This window comes from Schistocerca americana, unplaced genomic scaffold, assembly GCF_021461395.2.
Source record: "Schistocerca americana isolate TAMUIC-IGC-003095 unplaced genomic scaffold, iqSchAmer2.1 HiC_scaffold_1414, whole genome shotgun sequence".
Classification (NCBI taxonomy): domain Eukaryota; kingdom Metazoa; phylum Arthropoda; class Insecta; order Orthoptera; family Acrididae; genus Schistocerca; species Schistocerca americana.
In genome coordinates this window covers 5,001-10,000 of record NW_025725495.1, presented here as the reverse complement: position 1 = coordinate 10,000, position 5,000 = coordinate 5,001, and positions in this window count along the sequence as shown.

Here is a 5,000-nt window from a genome sequence, read left to right as displayed (position 1 = left end):
CACGCGCCAACACGTCCGCACAGCTGCGATACAAACCACCTGCGAGAACCGCAGAGGCGACCGAGCAGCAGACGGCGTCGCGGCGCCGAGCGCCGGGCGGCGGCGCATCCTCAGCGCACACAGTCCTCAATCGGACCAGCACACTGCAGATGTCCACCGCGCTTCGCACCGGGCCCGCGAGGACCTACTTTGGCCGCACGGCGCCGCGTGCAGGGTGCGCCGGCGCGCAGCTGCGCCGCCTGCCGCCTCCGTCGGCCGGCGCGCCTGCCACTGGCCGCCCCCACCAGCCGGCTGTAGCGCGTGCGCCCACGCACCGCACGGCCAACACGCCGGGAGGCCCCCCCTCACCGGCCGGGGACGGTCCCACCCAGCCACCGCCGCGTATCGCTTCACACCCACATGCCATTCACGTTCGTGGGCATGGTGGGTATCGCTGCAACAACCGGTTGGTAGCTCAACCGATCGTCGCCATCACTGATTCACCCCTAGCGAGAACAACCGCACCACAACGGTTTACCAGTTGTTCATTTGCGTAACGTCACCAGCAAACGTAGGCGTCCATCGCCATTTGCAAATTCAACGATTGTTGCATGCCTGTGTCAGGTGTCACGACACACTGTCTGCCCACATACACGCAACAACATGTCCACGCTTAGCGAACACGTGGAAGGTGGCCCCCGTACGTATGCGATGTCCATTGCGCGAACGACTGTCAACCGGCCTCTGTCGCATGTCGCAGATGTGGAACGCAGTGCACCGTGCTATCACGGTGTGTGAGAAGAGACGACTACGTCTGACAACACGCGCCACTACATCAACAGACGGCTCATGCTGATCGCCATCCAGGGCATACCACACTGCAATCCAGCTCTTATAGGGAGACGACACGTAGCTGAGTGCACAACATTTGGACCGCATGGTTCGCCGTTGTTGGCGCAGTCGTTGTACGGTCACATGTACCACGATGTATCATTCAGTACATGAGGACCAATGTGCAGTACAGTGTGTGATTTGGACGTACAACATCAGCGGACAGTTGACACAGGCCGTACCACAGCGTAGGCTAAGTGCTTCGCCATGCGAATGCCAATGAACAACTGCAAATGCCAATGAACAACTGCAAAGGGCATTGAGCATGTACGTCCTGCTGCCATCCACATTACAGTGTATAGCTGCAAGGTGTTTAACATGAAGCGATACACTGGGGACCGGGCAGTGCGAGTAGCAAACTATATTGCGGGGGTTGCAGTTAGGCAACACTACACTAATTTAACGCGTCGTATGACAATTACAGAGCAGGTTAAGGCCCAACGTGTGTTGGGTTAAGGCCCAACGTGTGTTGGGTTAAGGCCCAACGTGTGTTGGGTTAAGGCCCAACGTGTGTTGGGTTACGGCCCAACGTGTGTTGGGTTAAGGCCCAACGTGTGTTGGGTTAAGGCCCAACGTGTGTTGGGTTACGTTAAGGGGCAATGTGGGTTACGTTAAGGGGCAATGTGGGTTACGTTAAGGGGCAATGTGGGTTACGTTACGGCGCAATATAGGTTACGTTACGGCGCAATATAGGTTACGTTAAGGGGCAATGTGGGTTACGTTACGGCGCAATATAGGTTACGTTACGGCGCAATATAGGTTACGTTAAGGCGCAATATCGGTTACGTTAAGGCGCAATACAGGTTACGTTAAGGCGCAATACAGGTTACGTTAAGGCGCAATACAGGTTACGTTAAGGCGCAATACAGGTTACGTTAAGGCGCAATACAGGTTACGTTAAGGCGCAATACAGGTTACGTTAAGGCGCAATACAGGTTACGTTAAGGCGCAATACAGGTTACGTTAAGGCGCAATGCAGGTTACGTTAAGGCGCAATGCAGGTTACGTTAAGGCGCAATACAGGTTACGTTAAGGCGCAATGCAGGTTACGTTAAGGCGCAATGCAGGTTACGTTAAGGCGCAATACAGGTTACGTTAAGGCGCAATACAGGTTACGTTAAGGCGCAATACAGGTTACGTTAAGGCGCAATACAGGTTACGTTAAGGCGCAATACAGGTTACGTTAAGGCGCAATACAGGTTACGTTAAGGCGCAATACAGGTTACGTTAAGGCGCAATACAGGTTACGTTAAGGCGCAATACAGGTTACGTTAAGGCGCAATACAGGTTACGTTAAGGCGCAATACAGGTTACGTTAAGGCGCAATACAGGTTACGTTAAGGCGCAATACAGGTTACGTTAAGGCGCAATACAGGTTACGTTAAGGCGCAATACAGGTTACGTTAAGGCGCAATACAGGTTACGTTAAGGCGCAATACAGGTTACGTTAAGGCGCAATACAGGTTACGTTAAGGCGCAATACAGGTTACGTTAAGGCGCAATACAGGTTACGTTAAGGCGCAATACAGGTTACGTTAAGGCGCAATACAGGTTACGTTAAGGCGCAATACAGGTTACGTTAAGGCGCAATACAGGTTACGTTAAGGCGCAATACAGGTTACGTTAAGGCGCAATACAGGTTAGGTTAAGGCGCAATACAGGTTAGGTTAAGGCGCAATACAGGTTAGGTTAAGGTACGACATAGGTTAGGTTAAGGTACGACATAGGTTAGGTTAAGGTACGACATAGGTTAGGTTAAGGTACGACATAGGTTAGGTTAAGGTACGACATAGGTTAGGTTAAGGTACGACATAGGTTAGGTTAAGGTACGACATAGGTTAGGTTAAGGTACGACATAGGTTAGGTTAAGGTACGACATAGGTTAGGTTAAGGTACGACATAGGTTAGGTTAAGGTACGACATAGGTTAGGTTAAGGTACGACATAGGTTAGGTTAAGGTACGACATAGGTTAGGTTAAGGTACGACATAGGTTAGGTTAAGGTACGACATAGGTTAGGTTAAGGTACGACATAGGTTAGGTTAAGGTACGACATAGGTTAGGTTAAGGTACGACATAGGTTAGGTTAAGGTACGACATAGGTTAGGTTAAGGTACGACATAGGTTAGGTTAAGGTACGACATAGGTTAGGTTAAGGTACGACATAGGTTAGGTTAAGGTACGACATAGGTTAGGTTAAGGTACGACATAGGTTAGGTTAAGGTACGACATAGGTTAGGTTAAGGTACGACATAGGTTAGGTTAAGGTACGACATAGGTTAGGTTAAGGTACGACATAGGTTAGGTTAAGGTACGACATAGGTTAGGTTAAGGTACGACATAGGTTAGGTTAAGGTACGACATAGGTTAGGTTAAGGTACGACATAGGTTAGGTTAAGGTACGACATAGGTTAGGTTAAGGTACGACATAGGTTAGGTTAAGGTACGACATAGGTTAGGTTAAGGTACGACATAGGTTAGGTTAAGGTACGACATAGGTTAGGTTAAGGTACGACATAGGTTAGGTTAAGGTACGACATAGGGTAGGTTAAGGTACGACATAGGTTAGGTTAAGGTACGACATAGGTTAGGTTACGGTACGACATAGGTTAGGTTACGGTACGACATAGGTTAGGTTACGGTACGACATAGGTTAGGTTACGGTACGACATAGGTTAGGTTACGGTACGACATAGGTTAGGTTACGGTACGACATAGGTTAGGTTACGGTACGACATAGGTTAGGTTACGGTACGACATAGGTTAGGTTACGGTACGACATAGGTTAGGTTACGGTACGACATAGGTTAGGTTACGGTACGACATAGGTTAGGTTTTACGGTACGACATAGGTTAGGTTACGGTACGACATAGGTTAGGTTACGGTACGATATAGGTTAGGTTACGGTACGATATAGGTTAGGTTAAGGTACACATTGTTGTAAGGAAAGGTTTAATGGGGGGCGGGGCGGGGCGGCCGGTTTGTTGATTGTGATTATAGTAAGTGGATGCCTGCGGCATCATCTGATTTGCCACGTCAGGATGCACCTTTGGCTCATGACAGGCGGCGCTCTCATTCCATGCTTGTGGCAGACCTGTGTCTTTCATTCCTGCCATTGTTTGTGTGCTGTGAGAGGAGGCAGTATTGTGATGTTGGGTGCACCCCTGTGTAGGACATGTGTGGGTGTTGGTGGCTTGGCTGAGCAATGGTGGTTGTCGGGTGGGTGGGATATTCTGTTTTCTGAGTGGACCTCCCAGTCTGGTTATGACAGTGTGGATTGTCTAATGTGGCGGAGAGGATGCACTGGGTGTTGTTCCATGCTGGTGCTTACATATTGTCTGTGTGCGTGTTACAGGCAGAGAGTAGTGCGTGATAAGGGTGTGTGGCTGACGTGTGGTTGTGATTGTGAGCAGAGTCTTTCAGCATGTATACGGACAGTTGTATACATTATCTGTATTCTGATGGCTCTATCTATTACTAATCAGCGCCGTGTATACGTTTAATCCGGTTCCAGTCGAAACTGTTGTATCTCTGTACATTAGTGACACGGCGAGCCCGCTATGTAGTTACTCGTCTCGGCAGCTTCCACCGGTGTATGGCAAATGATTATAAGGAATCAGTCTAGTCGTCAATACCGATGGTGTGACGTCACATGTCTGGGGTGGGGGACGCTGCGCCCTTCCGGTGGGTCATGGCCTAGAAAGACTCTTCCCACGCAGGGGGGCGTGGACTGTCATTGACTCTTCCAGGTAATATACTTGCCGTACGTTCTTGCGACTGCGAGTGCAACGCTCACCGGTACCGACATGGATGGAGCGCCTCCTAAGCTGACCGCTCAGCATCGGCATTCGTACAGAGAGCAACGCGGTCGCGTCTCTAGCTCGTAACTGGTACAGCCCGCAGCTCATGTATAGGGACAGCGGGAATGTCGCATATTGGAGATAACTCTTCATGAAACGCATGTTATAGGGGTGGATTGCACATTGCGACTGCGGGAAAAGTCCGCCGTTCATCCGCTGGAGTTGCGAGTTGGGCGGTTGGAGTGGGGCGCAGGTGGAGTGATTGCCGGTCCACGATTTCGTGCGGCAGAGGCGCTGGCGTTGGGGTGCTGTGGTCGACAGAGGACGCAG